The sequence below is a fragment of the Mustela lutreola genome, chromosome 16 (assembly GCF_030435805.1).
Source record: "Mustela lutreola isolate mMusLut2 chromosome 16, mMusLut2.pri, whole genome shotgun sequence".
Taxonomy (NCBI): Eukaryota; Metazoa; Chordata; class Mammalia; order Carnivora; family Mustelidae; genus Mustela; species Mustela lutreola.
In genome coordinates, this window is record NC_081305.1 from 9,091,715 (window position 1) to 9,115,882 (window position 24,168).

General features: G+C 43.1%; 1 protein-coding gene and 1 long non-coding RNA gene across 5 annotated transcripts in view; one reads left to right on the plus strand and one right to left on the minus strand.

Annotated features, from left to right (window-relative positions):
• Window positions 1-24,168, minus strand: part of WWOX (WW domain containing oxidoreductase) — a 711,319-nt gene that overhangs the window by 408,710 nt on the left and 278,441 nt on the right. The window lies entirely within an intron of this gene.
• Window positions 18,106-19,684, plus strand: LOC131818539 (uncharacterized). The gene is made up of 2 exons (XR_009348869.1): window positions 18,106-18,458; window positions 19,358-19,684. It is a non-coding gene; the product is annotated as an uncharacterized LOC131818539 (long non-coding RNA).

Sequence of the window (24,168 nt, forward strand, 5' to 3'; positions counted from 1 at the left end):
AAGATGGCTCCCTCAGAACGGTTTTCCTTCGGATATGTGGACACAAAAGGATGGATCCTGAAGCCAGATCTGAACTCTGATTTTGGTGCTCCTATGCACAATTCTCTTTTGCTATTAATATAGGGAAAAAGAGTAAGGCAGCCAGCAACGTTGGAGCCTTGGGGTTTGGACAGCCCAGCATTCAGCTCCTCATGGAGTTAAAAAAAAAGGCGGGGCAGCCCAGAGAGCATTCCTAAGTTTAAAGGGCAGATCTTCTTTGCAGAGAAAAGATGCGTAACAGGGAACAGGTAGAAAGCCACAGAAATGTAAAGATCCAGTGCACAAGAAATCACTGGGTACCCAGAGCTGGGGCGATTGGGACAGACTTTCTGAAAAGATCAGATCTGATGGGTGGCTTAGAGAAGAGCAGGGGAAAGATGGATTAGAAAAGAAGACATATGAATAGATATCCCCTCCCAAATCATCATGTCCTAAATAAGTGTTGGAAACAAGAAGAGAAGATGAAGGTAAGAGAGGAGAGAACTGGGATGAGGGCTGGGGCTGGAGTCCTTGTACATCCAGAAAGATGGGACACCTGGAATGTTCTAATACCGTTCACAGAGTTATACAAAGTATGCTCTTTGAAATTCTGAGAAGGGAAGAAAAAAGTTTCAGTGCTATGTCTGTTTCAAGCTTTTATCAGCACTAATTCTAGCCCCCTTTTCCCTGAGAATTCTGAAAGCGGAAAAAACAGACACTAATTAAGCAAAGCTTTATCTCCTTCTACTCTAATGAAAGCCAAGTTACAGTATATTTTTCCCTAAGATTTTTCTCCACTTAATGAAGACGTTATCCCCTAGTTTTCAAAGTCACTTTACAAAAGAGCATTCGAGAGACATTAAAGTCAGTTTAAACTAAAAAGTCTTTTTGAAGTCAATAAACAATAAAAGAACAATGAAAAGAGAGCTTTTGATGGTGCCTTAGTCTGAAGTCTTTAATTTCTGTTTTAATCTACAAGATGCGTAGTCTTGTATTCAAAGAGTCCTCACGTCTAGAATACAGTAAGCTTGAAGCAAGTGTTGCATCATGTTGTATGTGTCTATATGGGTGTATGTGTATATGTATGTACACCACACGCATGCACATACATACATACATACCTCATTAACATAGATGGAAGTCAGCAGGAAGTTCTCCGCTAGAAAGGGAAGTTTTAAAAGCTTTAAAATTATTTCCATTCTACCTCTTTGAAAATTAAAGAAAAAGAAAGAAAGAAAGAAAGAAAATGGAATCTTTGGCTTTGAAATTTCATGACAAGATCAAAGACTATAATGCACATAGATTTTTCAAGGAATACATTATTAATAACACAGGCAAACACATAACGTGGTCAAGAAATGAGAAGGAAAGCACATGGGTCCGAGACCCTGAGCAGAAGCCCACACAGGGCAAGGTCAGGCTGCCTCTCTGAGATCTGCTCACCTGGGCATTACAGACAGCCCAAGCACTTCCTGCCTGCTGCTCTAATGGAGGGACTGCTTAGTGTAGATGGAAGAAAAGGGGGAAAAAAAAAAAAAACCAAAACAGTTTAATTTGTCCCATGTGACAAGACACCTTTCATATGTGTTACCCTATTTTTCTCTATCTACGTATCATAAAATTCGCCATTTTAAAGTGTACAATTCAGGGGCATTTAGTACGTTCACAATGTTGTACAACCATGACTCTGGTTTCTGTACAACCATGTCTCAGAACATTTTCATCACCCCACAAGGAAACCCCAGAGCCCGTGAGCAGTCAACTCCCTAGACCCCAGCCCTGACAACCATCAATCCGCTGGCTCTATAGATTTCCCTATTCTGATTATTTCATATAAGTGAATTATAAAATAGGTGACCTTTTGTGTCTAACATGCTAGTCCCTTTCATTTAAAAAATAAATAAGGCCCATGAATGCAACTCTGAGCCTAAAGATCAGTTCTTCAAAAAGGAAAAAAAAAAAAAAAATCCATGAAACACAGAATACTTTAAAAAACATGAACTGGGGGACCTGGGTGGCTCAGTGGGTTAACGCCTCTACTTTCGGCTCAGCTCATGATCCCAGGGTCTTGGGATCAAGCCCCACATCAGGCTCTCTGCTCAGTAGGGAGCCTGCTTCCTCCTCTCTCTCTGCCTGCCTCTCTGCCTACTTGTGATCTCTCTGTCAAATAAATAAATAAAATCTTTAAAAAATAAAATAAAATAAATAAAAAACATGAATTGATTACACTACTGGTATCCTCTGACGATGGTTATTATTTACCAAGGAGCAATTTATACATGGAGTTAATTACCAAAACAGGTTGTATAACTGGATAATATTGACAGATTCCTGGAAAGCATGCTAAATTAAGAGATTATGGGTCCCTATGATTATTAGTGAAAATGCACATTATTCAGGGATATGGTCCCAACCTTTGGGCTTGGGTCACAGACTAAAATAAACAACTGTTTACCAAATCTTCCCCTCAGGGCCACTTAGGGAAAAGGCAGGGTAGGCTGAGTGGTCTGTAGGTCTAGAACAGTATGAGTTACAACCCAGATTATTCATCCACTTGAGAAAAGAGAATTTTTTTTAATTTTTTTTAATTTTTTATAAACATATAATGTATTTTTATCCCCAGGGGTACAGGTTTGTGAGTTGCCAGGTTTACACACTTCACAGCACTCACCATAGCACATACCCTCCCCAATGTCCATAACCCCACCCCACTCTCCCAACCCCCTCCCCCCAGCAACCCTCAGTTTGTTTTGGGAGATTAAGAGTCACTTATGGTTTGTCTCCCTCCCAATTCCATCTTGTTTCATTTATTCTTCTCCTACCCCCTTAAACCTCCCCCCCATGTTGCATCTCCATTTCCTCATATCAGGGAGATCATATGATAGTTGTCTTTCTCCGACTGACTTTTATTTCATTAAGAATGATACCCTCTAGTTCCATCCACGTCGTCGCAAATGGCAAGATTTCATTTCTTTTGATGGCTGCATAGTATTCCATTGTATATATATACCACATCTTCTTTATCCATTCATCTGTTGATGGACAGCTAGGCTCTTTCCATAGTTTGGCTATTGTGGACATTGCTGCTATAAACATTCGGGTGCATATGCCCCTTTGGATCACTACGTTTGTATCTTTAGGGTAAATACCCAGTAGTGCAATTGCTGGGTCATAGGGTAGTTCTATTTTCAACATTTTGAGGAACCTCCATGCTGTTTTCCAGAGTGGTTGCACCAGCTTGCATTCCCACCAACAGTGGAGGAGGGTTCCCCTTTCTCCGCATCCTCGCCAGCATCTGTCATTTCCTGACTTGTTAATTTTAGCCAGAGAAAAGAGAATTTTTATAATTTCATTTTTCTTTTCCCTAATTTCCTTATTAAAGGTCCAATAGTGTGTCCCCAAATCAGATTGGAGAGAACAATGTCCATGTGTTCCACAAGGGGACTGAATGGGGACCTACAGATAAATGAAAGGGAAGGAAGAGCCCTTGCCAGGGCTCTTGAGAAATGAGGCTTCCCTGAGAAGAAAAATGGGGTAGGGGCGCACTGAAATGGGTGCAGTGCTCCCCTATTTACAGAGAGAGGGAGAAATGGAGACAGATATGGGTTCAAATCCTGCCTTGGCTTCTGATGTGGCCTCGAAATCATACCTTTACCCTCTAGAAAATCGGCATTGCCACTAAGATTAAATGAGATATGAGCACAGAGTAGGCACTCACTAAATTCTAGCCACTTGGCACTACTGTTCCTAGGCCGTCACATGGTCAGGGTGCTGTGTGTGGGTGTAAGACCGTGCTCATCAACCTGGGGCTATGCTTTCTTCCCTCCCTTTCTAGCTAGTTCCCTCCCTTCCTTCCCTATCTCTCCCCCTCTCTCCCTCCATTTATCTCTCCCTTCCTTCTTTCCTTCTTCCTTTCAGTTTGGTTGGTGTTGGATACGCCAGTGAAGCTAAGCCGGGAGTCTCTACGACGGCTATGCCACATCTCTCCTCTCAGGGATGGGTCAGTGGGAGCCCTTCCCAGGCTCTGACCAAGTCCTCATTGATGCTGGTGTGCTCTGATCAGCTTCGTCTGCTCCATGACAGGCCACACTGCCTGTGTGTCTCAGGTTCTGGTCTTCAGACCAAACAGCCAAGATTTCAATTCTGTGGGAAGGGGACCATGGCAGCTCCACCACCAACACATGCTGGAATGACGGTGCTGAGGTCCAAAGGTCCACGGCAGAAAATCAGCAAGTTGGACTCAACCTTTTTCTTATCATCCAGCTGCCGGTCTGCAAACAGGGCCCATTATAAAACACTCCTTTAAAGCCTTCACTTGAATATAAAGCTTAACTGACCTAACACATGGCAGCCTTGGGGCAAAGTAAGCGTGAGAACCGCCCCAGTTTCATGTGTCAGAGTGAGAACCGTTAACAAGATTCTACGGATTCTACAGCCACAGAATCAAACAAGATTGGCTGAGAACCTACAGTGTAGCAGGTTAGTGAGATGTGCCCAGGTCCTTTATCTCCTGAGCTCCTCTCATGGTTGGCCCCTAGGCACCCTGCCAAGCCTCACCCCACTCAAAACAAAACAAATGGCCAGTCACCTGTATTTATGAATAATGACAGCTGCTCAGCATGTCTGGACAATGTTGGGTAGCTTCTTCTTTCATGCACTTAAAGAACAATGCTGCTGCAGAGCATGGAGAAATCTCCAGCCATGTGTAAACTTCCTGTTGGACACCTTGTTTTTCAAGCGTTGTCCTTTTTAGCCAGCCTGGCATTTCATCAAGCATCATAAAGGAATTTCTTCAATTAGCCTTTCCCACGGATGGACACCATCTCCCCACACCTGCAAGGGCACCTCACACTTGAACTATCCCCCCACAGGCTAAAAAGAAGGCCAGTCTCGAATGCAAAATTCCTCAGTGCTGAGTCCTTATTTTCTTTCCTGTTTTCCTTCTGGCCCAGCTAGACCAAATCTGTTACTGGGAACACAGAATTGCAGTGGGATATGGATTTGACACGAGGCAAATACCTCCCCTTAGCAAAGGCAAATAAAACAAAAGTTCAACGAGCCTCAAAGCCAGGGTGCATAAATGTCACTGAGCCTAGCAAGAGGGGCGATCAGAGGACACTTATGAAATCGCGGTTCTCCCGGGGTGGTGGGGAAAGGTTACCATGTTGCGTTCGGTGGGTGTGTGGGGAAAGGGGGGGGTGCGTGATTGCGCCACTGCGGGTGCCCAGCAAAAACAGCAGGGATGACAGGGCGGCACCCCGGGAAGCGGTGCGAGTGGGCCGTCCCCGAGCGCGCCTGGCGCACCCACCGCCGCCTTGCTTCCCGGAGCTAATCAAGGGAAACGTAACTAGTGCAGGCGGCAGGGCGAGTTTACAACAACTGACAGTAACTATAACATACGCCAGTTTGTATTAAGATGTTATTGCACCTTTCCAGTTCTAATCACCAATTATGACTCTATTACTCCTACTTGGCAGTTCATCTGCTCCTGCCTCTGCTCAGGGCGACTTGGAGACGGACCTCTGATCTCCTGGTTCCACTTCAGTGGGCGCTCAGCACGGCGGCTGTCATCTGCAGACACTGAAGAGGTAAGGCATCGCTTTTGCTGAGATAACTATACCTGACCTTACAACAATTTACTAAGGAAATACCTGCTTAATAGCAGTGTGAGTGCAGTTTCCTTTATGCTCACGACGGCACTGCAAATTAGCGACAACAGGATAAATCTATGGCCAGCTCACTAGACACTTCATTAAATCACTGTTCTCTTGCCTTGTAGCGCGCTAATAGAATCACAGCCCTCGTTAGCTACTGAATAAAAGATCAATCACAGACTTTGAAAGCTCTTGCTACCAGCTTCCAGAGGAAACAAGGAAGAAAAAAAAAAAAAGGAGAGTGAGCAAAAGTGAGAGAGAGAGAGAGATATTTAGGATCATCGCTGAGATTCTGAATGGCCTCGCTGCAAGTTGCTTAAATTACCTTTTCCACGACTGACTCCAACTGCAATACTCAGAGGAACTTGTTAAGCCGGCTTTCAAGAGCAGCACTCTAATATATGACTGCTAGACCCTGGTCAAAAGTTCATAATGTGCATATGTAAAAAGGTACTAAATTGCCTGAGGGCTAAAACCAGAGGAGTTTAATTGTAGCAAAATGCTGAAAATGGTCTGTTGAGGGTCCTTCTATTGGGATACTGCTGGGTCTGGCTGATTGAAGTACAGAACATAAAAGCCTTGCAACAATATTTCCTTAAATGCTGGGGAAACTGCCAGCAGTTGGTATTGCATGAATGTTGTGGTTGAAGAAAAACATTTTCCTCCCCTAAAATAAATAGAGTATTAAGAACTGCTCCAGCCCATAATTCTAAAGCATGACGGAAAAAGGGAGGGCTCAATGATAATAAATAAGGTATAATTCATAGGGCATGTCCAATCTCCTCCAAGTGTATTTTTACATGGAGCGCAGTGAAGGTACTCAGGCATGACCTGCAAGGATTGGGGGGTGGGGGGTGCTGCGAATGGCTCGGATTTTGAAAACCGCTTTGCGCAGCTCCTGGCTGCCTCACCAGTCTCTGTGTTAGGCATACCCAAGTGGGGATCCTTGCAAAGAGCCGGCCCTGTTTGACGTGTCTTTATTTCTTCTTTCACTAAATCAGATCTCGAGTTCCAGCTACACTCGCATTTGGCTTGTGCGGATGGGTTTCTCAACCCAGAACTCCCTACCTTCCCCAGATACCCTCCCACACCTTCCTGCTTTCTGGCTTTCCTAATTAGTTCCTCATTTGGATGAGTGACAATATGAGCTCAGTGGATGGCGACTCAGATGCTAGGTGAGCCTGCGTTAAATATAGGACACCCAAGGGGAAGCTACAATTTGCTAGGTGGGCTTTCTGATTTATAAGAAGTGTGTGTGAAAGGTACAATTTTCGTTGAGCGTGAAATACCCATGTGCCATTTTAATCAGGTTTTAAAAAATCTGTATCAGACATGGAGTTCCACACATACGTTGTGGCCCCAAACTCACACAGTGTGGTTGGTCTGAGAGCCACCAACGCGGCACTAGGCAGGTGTGAAACGTGAGCCGTCTCACGGCTTACATCTGTGCCTAGAATTTGACAAATGAGATTAGCGATATCCATATCCTTACTAGTATCTTTGATCAGTATTATTTTCCAAGAAAAATACTTTCCAAACTTGGAGGGAGATGCAAGTGATACTTCCTGATATAAAAGAACAGACTAAAAACACAAATAAAGCACCCATTTAGTGTTGAACCCTGCAGTGCTCCAAGACTGCTCCGCCTCATGGGCCCAACCCTCACAGGTCACCTGGATTGGTTCAGGATATACTGTATTTCATACTTTAAAAGGGGTCAAATCTACTCTAGAGTTCTTCAAAAGCAAAGACACAGAAGGTCAATGGACATGCCCGCCCTATGCTGCGCCAGTCTTTTCTCCTGCAAAATGCAAATCTGAGTTATATGGGCCCACGTTCTACAGACAAAGTGGGCACCTTCTGAATGGCTAGTCCACTTGACCTGTGGTCTATTCCCCATAAGTGCTGGAGAAATCCATGGACCTGAAGCATGAGTATTCGAGGAGGAAAGAAGAGAACACAGAAGGAGTGCACTGCAAAGTGGGTTCTGGAGTAGAAAACTAAGAAAACAATAAAGCGTGAGCTGCCCCCACGGCCCTCAGCAATGTCAGCCCTGGCAGCCCGCCAGCACTCCCCATCTTGTGATTCTCTCCAGGCCTCAGGCCGCCCATCTCAAAGGGCAGGACTGTACCTATCCTTACCACGTGTGGCTTTCTGATTCTTGACCACAGACTCATTTGGCAGCAATACCATGCTCCATCCACAGTGCCAATCCCAGAAACCACACTCAGCCCTGGGGTTGGCATCGGAGCCTACGGAAGCTTTGGTGCACTCTGGAGTGCAACGTGGGGAAGCAGCAAGATGCAGTGGGAAGGGCACAGATGTCAGAAGCTCAGCTCCACCCCTTACTAGCCATGGGACTGAAGCAAGGCACTCAAGTCCTCGATTTCCTCATCTCTAAAATGGGCATAATACTCTGTAATTCATTAGGTTCCTGAGGGAAGTAAAGTAATTAGAATGCATATAAAATGTAACTGGCCCATTGCCTGGCATTCAGCTTCTTCTCTACCCTCCTGTCCCTCCCGTGTAACCCTGAAGACAATCCAAAGGATGCTCAAATGAGAACACTATAGATAGAACCATCATAAAATATGGCTGGAGGTTTCAATACAACTGCAGTGAAAAACTATGTGGACTCTGTGGGGAAAACTGTATTCCAAAAAGGGCTTTATCTGATACTGTGGCCCACACCTAAAAGTCAACTCAAATATATGAACAGATGAGACTTATTATAAGCTAACCATGTGCATATAAATGCACATCTACAAGCTGATTGCCCAGAACCTATAAAAAGGCATGAACATGAAATCCGTGACTCACTGCTTCCATCCAAAGCCAGCTTCTTGAAGACAAACCAAAGACTTCAAAAGCCACCCTGAGAATCTGTGGGCAGCTCTCACTTTCTCAGGTTTGTAACCAATGCCTTACCATATGTTAGGCATTTCCATTTCCATTTGCTCCAGGGGTACCCCATCCCCACTCCCATCCCTGCCCCTCCATGTGAAAAGAATGAATTCATACAAAATGTCCCAGTGAATGTGCAAAGGGACAGCAGAGAGGCCAATGTGACAGGGTCAGAGTGACATCCAGGAGAACAATGGCACTCTAATTCCCACTGAAGACACCATAGTTGAAAATAGCAAGCGTGAAAGTGTGTACTAAAATATCCTGAAAAAATAATAATAAATTATTCCTGATTTTAAAACCATCAGCAAAATCCCCATCACCCGCAGATGGAGCTGCTGTGTGGCCTGGGTTTTATGGACACTAGAGAAACACAGCCTGCTGCAGGTTACCTTCCTGGGAAGCCACGCAGTCTGACTTTATGAATATTCTGTGTCATTTCCATACTCAGGGGTCCCTGTGTTTAACTCATCGTGTGAGCCCAGAGTCCTACAAGCCAGTGGTTTCCAGCTGAGCAAGTTAAGGCAGCGACCACACTTGATTAATTCAGAAAGAGGGGAGAGAGAGCCAAAGTGTATATTTAGTACTTTTCTAGGAGAAAATTACTTTGGATTTGCATAAAGAGAAACAATTAGGTATTTCTCTATCTCTCAAAATACTTTGTAAAAATCTGGCTTTCTTGAATACCCCTGACCGTAAAGGTCTATAAAACTATGTGTACAGGGCACATGTTTGTATAGATACAGAATCTACCTATGAAACTCCAAGCTCTACCACCCCTAACCCCAACATAGACCCTCACAGAGCACAGGAGTTGTGGCTTTTTGTTCTAAATAGCCAGAAATTACTGAAACAGAGAGGTAAAGACTTTCCAAATGAAATAGCTTTCAGAACTGATCGGTGAAGATCCCTATAGCTTCAAAGCTATACCCACAGTTATGATGCAGCTAAATTTGGGGTCAAATAATTAACAAGAAAGGCAAAAAAAGGGTAAGCTAATCAAAGATGATTCTGAGATGTTCTGAAACTAGTTGAGAGAAGCCCGGCCATGTACCAAGAGTCAATCACTATTCTGTTATGTATATGTCTCGGGACTCTGAGGTTGCGTCTTGCAATTTTTCATCTGTAACATCAAGAAGTTTGGGGCAGCAGGGGGAGGGACCTGGCTGTCTCGGCTGGAAGAACATTTGGCCCTTAATCTTGGGGTTGTGAGTTCGAGCCTTACACTGGGTGTAAAGATTACTAAAAATAAAAATAATAATAATAAGCTTTAAAAAAACACAATGCTTAACTCCCTGGCCACTCTGAAATATCCAGTTATGCAAGAAATGCGCATCCATTCAAAACACTGGAAAGGCCATGTCAGTTAAAACATGAAATAATGAGAGTCTCACGATGCCATGAAAATTCTCTCAGTGTGAACCTGAAACAAGTCTCTTGACATTTCTGGGTCCAGTTTCTAGATCTCTAAATTAATGGGGTTGGCCTGCATAATCGCCAAAGCTACTGCAGGATTGTGGCCACCGGAGACAATCAAAGGGAGCCCTAGTTCATCCTACCACGCCAGGTGTTTGTGGATCAGTTCTTCCAAAGTCAAATGCTGGCCTCCATTTAGAAACTGCAATCCATTAGTTTACTGATATTATCCCTCTCAGTAATAATTAATAGTAGCAACCAGCCTGGGAGAACTTCAGGCAGTCGCATAAGTGAAGTCAATTAAATACCTAGGTGACATGGGGAATGGAAATTGTTGGAAATAAAGGGTTTTCTTCTTCCCCTGGTCCAATAAGGATGTACTAATCATTCCACTGTTTTCCCCCCAAGCCAAACACAATGAAATATAGCGCCCCCTATCGGCATCCGCAGGTGCTCACAGGAGTTTATCTGTCCCTGTGTGTGTATACATATAAATGTGTACACACATTCACTTCCTCAGATTGTCTTCCTTGTATTAATGTCTCAGAATTAGGTGACTTACATTCTGTTTATTTTTGAAACACTGAATAATAATGTAATTTAAAATGATAATACCTATGAGATGAAATAAACATTTAGGTCAAACAATACTGTATCAATAAGACAAAACAATCTGTTGACAGGGAATGGGGAAGGGTAGAAGATAAATCCTGAGACAGAGCCTCCAGGCCAAGTTCAACCAGAACAAGGTATGTACCCTTCATCTTTGGGTGGACTCCTGAGTTTCCTCATCTAGAAAAGGGGACCTTCCATGTGACCTCCAGCATAGAGAGTCAAGGAAGTTCTTGAGTCCAGCACAAGCTGCTAAATTCACGTTCCTTTTACACATGCCTTTTGTGCTCCTCATGAACATTAGAAAAGCAGAGTCTTAGAGGAAAGGCTATCAAAATTTTCTGAAAGAAAGCTTAGCCCTGGGGGAAAAATGTGAACTGAAACAAAGAAAGAAAGAAAGAAAGAAAGAAAGAAAGAAAGAAAGAAAGAAAGAAAGAAAGAAAGAAAGAAAGGGAGGGAAGGAGCGGAGTTTTGTATTTCCACCCACTAACTTTGGTTGAACTCACTTTCACTTGCTTAGGACAAAGGTGGAAGTCACAAAGTAACACCTGCAGAGTGAAGCTCTGTGGGCTGAAAACCTGTGATAAGTTATTACTTTGAAAGAACCAAGAAAGCAAGGAGCAAATCCAGACTGAATGAAGAAAACTTTTTGCTATTTTATTCAAAGTGGTGAAATGGCGTATCTGCAACAGACAGAGCTTTTGCTACCCCTGGATAATCCCGCTTCAGAAGAGCCATCATCTGAGAACAGAGGAAGGCCTTGGAAGGGCCCTTAATGAGGACAGCAGTAACAAAACAAACAGAAAGTGGGTAGGCAGACGCACATACAATCACAGAGAACATACCAGCCAGTCTGGACATGTACCAACCCCCCTAAGTGTGCAGCAGATTAGAAGCGTAGGATGGGCACACGTTGCATGACATTTCAACATCGAATAAAACCATCCTGCCAGTGGCATCGCTTAAGGAAATGCTTGCAGAAATGCTGCCAGCCCACAAGGGGCTGTGCGTCTTCTCTGCTCGCAATGCAAACAGCTCCTTACAAGGATGATCGGTCAATGCTGTGTGTGCTAATTTGATAGCTCCGTCATCAAATGGCATTGCAAATTTCAGTGTATATTTTAAATCATGTTAACATGGTTTGGTAATGTTGGTATTCACTAAAAGGCCACAGCTATTTAAATAATGAATAGGCATGATAATTTTTAGACATATTATGGAAGTGACACGTAGATATTCTAAATATTCTCTTCTTAGAATCTGTCCTCCATCATTCATTGTCATCACTAGAAAGATAAATCAAGATGTTTCTGAGACATTGCAGATTCACAATTCTAACAGTTATTTATAGAGATAAACAACATACCTATCCAAAGGAAAAATACTTTATGTTAAAATATAGTCTCATATCATCTCTTTCCGATAACCCCTAAGGCAAGAATTTAATACTACTGCTTTAGAAAAGGAAAGACAAAACAGTATTTTGTTAAGTACTAAACAAAACTTAAATGTCAGATATCTTCCGTGTTTGTTTACACAGGCATGCGTACATGGGCATATCAACAAATCATCCACAAATTTATATATCCCCTCCGCATTACTGCCCATTTACCTCCCAGGTTCAGTGAACATATTAAAAGCTATTTCTCCTTCTAATTCTGCAATATTTATCTCTAGGCCTTTGTATAGGTTCACAAAATTTCCATAAGGCCAACCCTTTCAGCCTACCTATTGGTCTCTACAGTAAAAAAAAAAAAAAAAAAATCTCTTCTTCCCAATTCACTTTCTTGCAGCCATAAAGATGGCCTCTCTCAAGCCCAAACACAATCTGCAACCAACAGATGCCTTCAGTCATAGGGATTTGGAGCTTGAGCATTTGAGCCCATTGGAAAGAGCTCGAATCTCCACTCTACTGCCTTTTAGTTATGTGCCCTTGAGCGGGTATTTATATGTCCTGACAAGCCTCCTCAGTAACAACAGGGAATAGTGCTCTTGATATGTGAGAAACAGAGAAGGTGCATAGCAGGAGTCCTGGAAGACAGCAACTGCTCAATAAATGTTAGCTTTTCGTAGGTCATTGCCATCATCACTCTCTTATCACCATCATCACCGATATTAACAGGACGCCGTAAGATCCCAAACCCTCAAACACGCCCTCGGTAGCCTTTTTTCTTTTTGCCTTCACCTCCTGCATGGGTCAGCACAAACCCACGTTCATTAATCGTGCCTTCACTACACCACTCCCATTTTGTTTTAAAATTAGAAATTTTATTCTTGATTTTTTGCATTTTTTTAAATTAAAATTTTTAAATATTACATCAAATATTGCTTATTTGATTACTGAGGGCTGTTGGGGGGGCACATCCTTAATTTTGTCCCTAGTCCCGGTCTCCATCCTATACCACTGCGGCAAAGTCTACCTGAAAGAGTCTCCTGTCTGTATCTACAGTTCCACCTCCCATGTATCCTTCAAGGTTCAGTAAAGATGTCATCTCCATTCTACAATTTTACGTGACTACTCTTACATCGACCCCCAAAGTAGAAAACACAGTAGCAGTGGTGCCCATGCCTCCTCACGCCAGAGTTCTTGACATCTCTGCCCTGTCAAACATAAGTACCCACAGGCCAAGGATCATGGTCTGCTCACTCTTGCATGTTCTACCCCATGAGGCAGCCCACAAGACACTCAATGAACACTTGTCAGATAGAAGCAGATCCAATAGTTCTAAAGTGGCAATTTTCAAAGGACAGATTGCTATTTAGCGGGTGCTAAAACTGGGTCACAATCAGCACTTTAAAAAATGAAATACAACCAAGATGAAAACAGCAGACAACACTGCTCATAGTTAGACTATTTCATTAAATGTTCTGTTTCAGACACACACACACACACACGCGCACATGATACACAAAGACACACAGCATAAGCTTAAGGATACATACATCGGGCTGTGACATAAAAAACTGGTGGTCATCCAAAAAAAAAAAAAGATTGAAAGACACTGTTCTGGACCAATGAGAGGACATCCTGACCCATCATGTACTACCCACCTGGCCACAACATTAGAAAGGGCAAGTGTTCCACAGTCATCCAACTCTTTCTTAGTTTGTAAAAGAATCAGATTAGCAACATCCTCAGGGACCAAACCTGGATAACTGAGAAACCCTGTGATATCGGAACACACTTGCAGAGGAATTTCAGTATTGGTTAAGAAGAGAATACTGGTCTTCTATCAATTAACACATATTTCTGGCTGATATAATGATCAAAACAACTTGGTGACAAAAACTACATGTGGTGAAGTTGAGATTCTTCCAACCTAATTTGGCTTGGTGGGAATAACTGATACAAAGAAAAACTTATGAGACAAAAGGTATAAAATTTGGTGTGTACAGAAAACAGACAATGAAATCTTCACTGTATCATGTATCTGGGCAGGGGGAGAAGGTCCTGGTGAAAAGAACTTCAGTAAAACACTTAAAAAAAAAAAAAAGCCACAGCTAAATTATCTATGTATAAAGTTTAAAAATCTGATCAAAGTATTTAATTGACTTAATGGAATTCACCCTATATTAGACTCCCATGAAAAAAATTGATCAGTGTTAATATAGTTCTGATTAAAATGTTTTATTCATAAAGAGAGTTTTTTTTTTTTTTAAAGATTTTATTTATTTATTTGAGAGAGAGACAGTGAGAGAGAACATGAGCAAGGAGAAGGTCAGAGGGAGAAGCAGACTCCCCATGGAGCTGGGAGCCCGATGTGGGACTCGATCCCGGGACTCCAGGATCATGACCTGAGCCGAAGGCAGTCGTCCAACCAACTGAGCCACCCAGGCGCCCCTCATAAAGAGAGTTAAAAAAAAAAAAGCCTCAGGATCAAAAGAGCAGGCTGAAATAGCTGGTTTTATCTTCCCCTCCCCCCAAGCAGATTTTGTAAGGGTGCATGCCCATCTGCATGATATAACAAACCCATTTATGAGTGCTCACTGTCTGCAAGTGTCCGTGGGAACTGCGCTTGCTAGCTAGCCCTTGTCATCTTTATAAACCATCTTAAATGAATTATATATGAAATAAATAGATTTTTCACAAAGATATATTTAAGATATAAATAGCCAACTGGAATGATGGGCACAGGAGAAAGAGAGTAGTCAAGAAATAAAAAGAAAAAAGACCAAAAAGAAGTGAATATATGATTATGTCCTTGAAGAATTGTGATTGCATGAGTACCCAGAAAAACCTATCTAATTAAAAGGTTTACCCTCTGAGAAACTGGTGTACTGCTTGATAGCAAATGGCTTGATAGTATCTGGTGTTAATCATACAAAGACTGAAAGTAGAAATACAGGTGAAAGCTTCCCCAAATCCTGAAGACAGGATGTTTTATTAAAAAGATTCATTTTGTCAAAGCGTATCACATCGTCTCTTTCGTTGGGCATGCACGATTCAGAAATATACCTAAAAGTTCAGATCAAGATAAATTTGCTTTTGGTCTGATGTTATTAACAGATTTAAGGGGCTATTCCTGTACTTCAACTTAAATTGCTTAATTAATTCATATTTGACCTGCTTCCAACACGGATTTAAGGTGACTAAAAAAAGAAAAAGACTAAAATAAGGGGAACAAAATGTAGAGCCACTAAAAATCAGAGGAAGCTGACATGTTCACCCTCAGCATTAATATGGTTTGAAAAGGCAAAAAACTGAACCAGAACTGCAGCAATACGTTACAATTTCATTACCAAGTGAAAGATAGAACGGTAGCTCCTCAAGGGTTCTCCTTGGGATTCGGACCGAAAGGGCACGTCTAACGGGCAGGGGCATAGCTGCAACATGTTTTACCGTCAAATTATCGACCACGCCCCTGACAACAGCTTCTTGTGTAGTCTTAGAGATCAGTAAGACCTGAGGAAGAGGTCTTACTTCTCTCCATTTCAGAGAGAAAAAGGAGACCCAAGGCCCAGAGATGTAGTGTGACGTGTCCACAATTACAGATGTCCCTACAAGGAAAGGTGGAGACCGGGAGCCTCCTGCCTCCGACGACAAAGCCGGGCATGGCCTCCGTGCTAACATGGTGACACACTCTTCTTTCACACAATAGATGAACGTGCTCTTCTTGGGTTCCTACACACCTTGCACCGCTCGCTGGTCCCGGGTGGGGGGAAAGAAAGGCATGGACTTGTAAAAGGCACTCAGAACAGGAGAGACCAGATAAACGGGAGCCTGTGGTATTTGTCACCACTGGGCTTTGCCCTCTTGGCTCACAGAACATACGCTCCTTCGGGGAAAACTCAGACTGTACTGAATGCATCTCAGATCTTAACATTAGAGACTAACGTGGAGGCAGAGTAATAGTGAACACAGCAAAGGTCAGCTTAATTTTTCATTTTTTTAAATTTGGCTTTGGATGAAAAAGGCCTTCATTGTGGGCTTAAATATGAACCCGACAGACGCTTGAGCCTGGCAGTGAGACAAAACGGTACTGGAAGGTGTGGTGCACGAGCGCAAGACGGAGAGGAGACCCTTGCAGGGCCAGGATAAAGGAGTGTGGTATGCTCCCTGACGCCTCCTGCACTAGAAAGACGCCAGTTCAGTCCTGATGGTTTTAACAGAGAGAACAAGAGCAGAAGAAATCTATATTATTTTCACAACTGGATTCATTCCAGAAGCTAATTCTTTTGAAATACGTTGTATTTCTTTCTTTCTTTTAAACATCTTCTTAATGCCTTCTTTATAGGAAAATGTGCTCAGAGTTAACGCTGTGACTTTGGCCACATTAATTTCATTACACGGTCTCTTATGGTTATAGAGTCAGTAAAGAAACAAACAACACATCGCACACACAAAAGCCAACAAGAGATGTTATGCTCTAAGAAAGAAAAACAGACTTACTGCATTCACCTGCCCAGGAATCTTAAAATATCAAAAAAAAAAATTAAGTTCCAAGATTTTATAGTTAGGTTTTGTTTTTTTTTTTTTTTTCTTCTAAAGAGTGAGAATACTAAGAAAACATTATGCAGGTCTCAGTAGTTGATATACAGTATTTTTTTTGGATCTGGCGAATATACTTTTTATAACTTTTCTGTGAAAGGAGGGACCTTCTAGCTCAGATTACTTGGACACTCTTACTGTTTATTCTTCCCTTTTTTGAGCAGTCAGAAGAGATTTCTCTCAGTACTTCAAATAAATAAGATATCCAGCTGAACAAACACCATACATTCCCGTGGATTACTTTGGCTTCTTAAAGAATATTTCACTTTCTTTTTTAGAAATGTAAATGATTAAAGAGACCCCATCATCTGAAACTCAAAGATGAAATGTTTCCAAGTGGTGCAGATTCTCTATAAGGTGGTATGTGGAGAGGGGCGCCTGGGTGGCTCAGTGGGTTAAGCCGCTGCCTTCGGCTCAGGTCATGTTCTCAGGGTCCTGGGATCGAGCCCCGCATCGGGCTCTCTGCTCAGCAAGGAGCCTGTTTCCTCCTCTCTCTCTCTCTGCCTGCCTCTCTGCCTACTTGTGATCTCTCTCTGTCAAATAAATGAATAAAATCTTTAAAAAAAAAAAAAAAGGTGGTATGTGGAGAAACAAAGGCCTCAGCTCAGTAAAAAAGCTTGATATTTCACAGGGGAAATTAGAATATGACTAAATAAGATACTTCACTTATTATACATTTTGAAGGAGAGGTTTTAGGCCATGAATACTTTCAGAATCAATATGTTTAACATTCAAAATCAATCTCTACAATATTTTCTGAAAACAGCAAAATGAAAGTATTTTTCCCCTTCCATTCCTACTTAAAAAACAAACAAAAGAAAACAAGAAATCCTGAAGACTATACATAGTTTGGAATAAGGCCATTCTACATGGACTTTGAAATGATCGCTGAGCCTTATCTAGCTTCATAGCTTAACAAAAACAAAAAACAAGTCCAGAGTATCTGGCCAATTTTTGAAACTCAATCAAAACTCAGCAATACATGTTTCTTTAGAAAGAAAATTTGGGCCATCTATTAGCATGGTCCCCTCTACTAAAGCGGCAAGAAAATAAATATTTGACTTTAGGAAACATAATCCACACGTTTCTTTATTCTTTTCATAAGCTTTCTTATTAAAGGTCTAAATCTTATCTCCCATCATGAGGCAGAAATACATAAATACAGAAAAAAACAAAATGGGTACCTCTGATACCTCTCTCAGCCCAGAAAGGGGGAAGAAGACAAGCTCACAGAAAAGAGGCCAACGGGAGAGCAGCAAGGCAAACACCAGCGTGTCAGGGATGCATGCTACGGCGTGAGGCCAAGAAATGTCAAAGCCTGTGAGTAAATCTGCCACCACATAAGCCTACAAAAGGCACTGGAAAAACCCAGTGAAACTGAACTTCTCAAGTACTCCCTGCCTCCCAGTTCTCCGCGCCACTGTGAAATCCTCCTCCTCTCCCTGTGAATATGGGTCACACCCAGTGACTCGCTTCTAACAAACAGAATGGGCAAAAGTAGCAAGATGTCACTTCTGTGGTTAGCTTGCAAAGGGCTGTCACCTCATCTTGCTGGTAGACCATTTCCTCTCTAGCTTCCTCACTCTGATAGAGCAAGTGCCATGCTGGAGAGGCGCCTGCGGCAGGGGACTGAGAGAGAAGCCTCTAGCTAACAGCCAGAGAAGAACCCAAGTGTCCAATCTACTAGGCCACAGGGAGCTGAATCCTGTCAACAAGCTCGTGACCTTGGAAGTGGACCCTTCTCCAGCTGAGCCTTCAGATTCTTACAGCCCAGCTCACACTGTGAGTGCAGCCTGGGAGTTGACCCAGAAACAGAGGGCCCAGTGAAACCACACCGGGGGTTCTAGACCTACAGACACTGGAATGTAAGTAGACGGGGTGTCCTATTTATAAAAGGGCATAGGCTGAAATAGGTGCTTGTTAGAAAAAAGAGAAATTCTATATGCCAGGTCCGTTTACACTCTAATTCCAACCTCAGATCCCTTCATTCTGCTTCCCTCTCCTATGGCGAGTCTAGATGGGTCTGAGTTTCTAATGGCCTCGCTTCGGGCTCATGACCGTTAACGGAGATGCAGTTGGCTTTACAGCAAATTTGGACCTTTGGGGTCTTCTGGGCCAGTCACTCCCAAGTGCAGGCCCAGCACTTTCAACAACACAACAGTGACACTCCCATGGGTTTTCCAGAAGTTGAATGTATTCCACAATCAGGTCCTATTTACAGTTTTTGGCATTAAAATACCCATTCCTTAAAAATCAGTGGTGACAGTTGATGGTGGTAGGTTTGTTTTTCTGGTTTGAGAACTAAAAGTACGAATCTACATTGGTATCCATTTCTTATTTCCATTAGAATTATACTGTTTTCTAAAATCTATAACCCACAGGACCACTAATTTGATCGACTGACTCATTTTACAGATAACAAAACTGAGGCCCAGAAAGGGTAAGTGGCTTGCTCAGAGATGCTCAATTGTCTGATTACAGCAAACCCTAAAATCAAGTGAGACAGAGATAGGGATGTAAACCAGGGAGCCTGGAGCCTGGCACTGAGTAGGTCTGCACATGACATGAAAACCTCCACTCATTTTCAGTGTGTTCGTTTCTTCGTGTCCTAAGAAGGGGTGGGGTGGGGGTGGGTTTCAGTTTCTGAGCAATCGAGAACACCAAATCCAAGTTCTCTTATTGCTACTGAACACACACGTCACTGTCCACCTCACAAGGAATGATCAGTCCGTCTGGTGAGCTCTAGAAATGTCCCTGTCCGCAGGAAACACAGTGCAGCAGCGTCGTCCCTGGGCAGGGGAATGAGAGCCCCTGGCATCTGTCTCCTCGGGCGGGCCTCCGATGCCTACGCTGTGCTCCAGCCAAAAACCACTGGAAAGAAGCATGAAATCGGAGAAAAGGAAACCAGGAGGGGAGGATCAAAGGCAGCACCATGGACTTAAAAGCAATAAAAGAGCTTGTGAGGGGCCGGGGACCAGGGCCGCGCATTACCAACACGCCGGCAGGGGTGCAGGAGAAAGGAAGCCGCGGAAGGTCAAACTAGGGGAATTTCACATCTTGGCTAAATGTTCATTAAATAATTTGTCATACATATTAAGGCCAGATAGTCACTTTTTCCCCACTTGGGTGCTCATTCGGGAACAAAGGCCCAACCAGACTTAAAATGCTGAAAAGCAAGGCAGAGAAAATGGTATGATGAGAAGCTAAGGGCCAACAGAACTCCGTATTTCTCTTCCCTTTGTCTTTAACAAGAAAGGGCTCATCTTCCCTCAAAGCTAAAGTATGGCTTCATACAGGCAGCTGGTCGTGGGGTGGGGGCACCTGGGTGACTCAGTCTGTCAAGCATCCCACTCTTGATTTGGGCTCAGGTCACGATCTCGAGGTTGTGGGTTTGAGCCCCATCTCGAGCCCCAAGTTGCGGTATGTACTCAGTGCAGACTCTGCTTGAGATTCTCTTTCTCCTTCTCCCTCTGCTCCTGCCCCTTCCCTTGTGTGCTCTCTCTCTCAAATAAATAAATAAAATCTTCTAATAAATAAATAAATTAAATTAAATGTTGGTTAAAAAAAAAAAAAAACGTGGGACACCTGGGTGGCTCAGTTGGTTAAGCAGCTGCCTTCGGCTCAGGTCATGATCCCAGCATCCTGGGATCGAGTCCCACATCGGGCTCCTTGCTCGGCAGGGAGCCTGCTTCTGCCTCTGCCTCTGCCTGCCATTCTGTCTGCCTGTGCTCGCTCCTCCCCCCCCTGCCGATAAATAAATAAAATCTTTAAAAAAAAAAAAAAACATGAAAAACACAGGCAAACCAGAGGGCCTGCATTGTGCCCCACTGCAGCCCGGCCAGTCCCAGCTACCATTCTGCATGTTACTCGGGCTGCGATATGGTTCTTCTGTGCTCAGTGGTCACAGGGTTATGGGACCTTTGGTGACCCAGAGCCATCACTGAGAACGGGCATCGACTCACTGGAAAGAGAGGCAAACTTTTGCTGGCTTGAGAACATAACGATGACAGTAGCAATGACAAAAACAACCACAGTAATAAATATCGAACATCTAGTATGTTTGTCAGGCATGATCTTTTCTTTTTTTTTTTTTAAAGATTTTATTTATTTATTTGACAGAGAGAAATCACAAGTAGATGGAGAGGCAGGCAGAGAGAGAGAGAGGGAAGCAGGCTCTCCGCTGAGCAGAGAGCCCGATGCGGGACTCGATCCCAGGACTCTGAGATCATGACCTGAGCCGAAGGCAGCGGCTTAACCCACTGAGCCACCCAGGCGCCCTAGAGTCATGATCTTTGATTCCCAACATGTGTGGTAAGCGTAATAGCAGTTAGGGTTTGTTGAGTATCGCACACATCCTAGATGCGGTGTTTTCCTCGGTGCCTTCAATTCTCAACACAAGCCCATGAGGCAGGTGTAACATCCCAGTATCACACATGAATATTAATCAGGTTATAAAATGTGCCCAAGAGGTAACATGGGATGGAGCCTGTCCTGACTTACCCAAGCCTTGCGGTTCTCCCCTTACACTTTCCCTCCATACACACCCCAATGGCAGATCCCTTAACCGGTGCTTGCCCGGGAATATGGAGGAGGCCTGGGTTCTGGTCCCAGCTCCCCTATGTACTAGCTGTGGGGTGCGAGCTGGGCCCCCTGACTCATCCACTTCCTTATCTGCACATTCTGAACTGCAGGGGCCTGCCCACCTCAGACAGACTGATGGTAAGGGATGCCTTAATGACTGCCATTCATTAAGCACCTAATCGTCTTTCATTTATTCATTTACAAATATTGACTGAGCATTTACTTTATGGACCAGGGATACAGTAACATGAATGCTAAAACAGCACATTCAAGAGAGGGGGAAAACCATTAAATAAAAACCACAGAAATTATTTTTCTAAACTGCATCTGTGTTCAGTATTATAAAGAGAAATTCTGAGGTCCTTCCTTCGTTCACTCAGCACCCATGTACGGAGTGCTGGTATGCATCAGACAGCACTATGAGCATCAGCTCTTAGGAGAGCACAGAAAGGGGGTCTTGACCAGATCTTGATCCAATGCTTCCTTGGGGTGTGATGTGTGGACTGGGTTTTAAAGGATGAGTAGAAAGTAACTGAAAGTAGAGAAAAAGGAGGGGTTTAGACTAAAGGACAATATACTACAACATCTTGGGAAAGGAAGGAAAATCGGGCTGCAAGTAGCTTGAGGTGAAACTGGTAGCATAGAAGGGACCAGACAAGGCGGGTGCCACCCACTCAATTCTAACTTGCTTCCACAGTGACCCCATAAAATAGACAGCATTTCTAATTGACAGATGAGAGAACTATATACACACTTATTCAACAGATCCTGCTCAAAAGCCATTATCCCACCCTTCTTTCTTGCCACCAAATCTCACCTCCCACCCTAGAGATAGAAAAATGCAGGAAATGCACTTTCCTAATCTCTCTGTACCTAGGATATGGACAAGGGATGTGGGAGCTGAAGGCAAGTCTGCTACAAAGGACAGTTCTGAGATAGAATGTTCTTATCCTTGATAAAGAAGGGAGACATGTAAAGAGGGGTCCCATCCCTCCCATCCTACCTTCAGATGTCATCACAGAGGATGCAATGGTTGGTGCTATTGCAGCCATCTTATAAGCATGAGGGAAAAGCCAAGACAATCACAAAGGAGCTGCCCATACAGTAGCTAAACATACCCTTGGCAGCCTCTGGATTTCTGGATATATGAGGAAAAACAAACCTCTATTACTCCAAACACTTTTAACTGGGTGTTAATAACTCACAGTCCAAAACATGAAAACTGACATAGAATATGAGCCTCACAGAGACTGAAGCATTTCAAAATTATATAATGAAAGGCGGTGGAAATGTTGCATTTTGAACACAGGCGTAATGATTTTAAATCCTTTGCTCTTTTTCATGCTACCATTTCCCTTGGACGCTGAACTGAGCAAATACTGTTAATTTTAAAGCTCTGAACAGAATCCGAGGTGACTAATAAAACCAATGCCAATGATAATCCTGGAAAGTGAGAAGAATGTATGAGGCCACAGGGATGTGACCTCAGCAGGAAGAACGCTGCCTCTAGGTCCTTCTATGGAGTTCTGCAGGAAAGGTCAAGTGCAGCCGGACCACGGTGGGGCCTCAGGAGTCTAGTTTTCCAACATATCTGCAATGGCAACAGCAAGGCAGCAAGAGAATTGAGCCCTCATTTGGGAGTCCCGAAATATTTCCATTAGTGGAGAACATGCTGGAATGCCTGCATTGAAAAGCATATCTCCTCCTCCGAACACAGAAAAAGGCCCCTGCATTTCATTCCAGCACACCAGTAAAGATCCGAATGGGGTTTGTCCTTGATCATATCTAGAGTATAGTCAGCTGCAGGTATTTAAAGGGAGGGGGAAGTATTTTTCTAAAACACTAATTTAAAGAACAAATCAACATCTATTATCTCCTTCATTATGTTTTAAATTATACAACTATAAATCACCCTGCAGCGGGTTATTCAAGGGCAGAATTACTCAGCTTGGCTTTTGCGAAGGTTAGAAGAATGACATCTTGTGCTTTTCCTAGTTATAATTTATAACTTTGCAACAGAACCAGCGTTGCAGGTCCATCCATTAGTGGGGTAGCTGCACATCTGTTAAAACTCAGCACAATGACTGGCTTTACACGGCCACAGGAAACATAACTCAATCATTCCAGAAGTTCTACAAACTCAAGTCATTTTTTAACGTAAAATGATTTGAAAACGCAGTTCCCTAAAACATCTGCTAAGCTCTTGCTACCCTAACACATGATATTCTTTCTACTGTTACCTGCCAACATAAATATTTGGTCACACAAAACACCCTAAGAGGCCACGTGACAGCGTTCAGCTTCAAATTTACATACCGATCTGCAAAGGGCGGGCTTGGACCTAGGAACACTCGCTCAGATGTTGTTTACCAGAAATGGTAAACGAAAGTTTTTGTCGGGGGGTGGGGCAGAAAAGACTGAGGGTTAAGTTCATGAAGATACTCTCAAACATTTTAAAAAGGAAACCTAACTGCACAAGAAGAGATGTACAGGGCGGGGGGCGCTGTGAGGAACAAGGGTACTCTGAGGAGCCCCTAAAGGGTCTGCAGACGAGTATGCCATTCTCTTGGGCAAGCTGGGCAAGTCCTCTGTGCTTTTTAACTACAAAACGAGGGTAATAGTTCTAACTGCAGAGCCTTTGGAAGGAATCCCTGAAGACACACATGCTGAGGCATAAAGCATCATGATGTCTGGCCTAAAGTGCCAAGTCGCATCCTACCTGGGTGTATGACAGTAATCTAAAATCAACACACAGGGCAACAATCACCAATAGGCAAAATTACCCTTGCAAGTCTTTTCCATCACCGGGTCTGGTTCTGTCAATTGCGTTACTTGGAGAAATACCTATATATGAACACTTTATATACGTTTACAATGTATATTCATACATGCATATGCAAAATATAATTGAGAGTATCTTAATGGCATTACAGAAAGCTAGAAAGACAGGAAAGTAACAGATAATATACACACGATGGATGTGACTTTGTTATC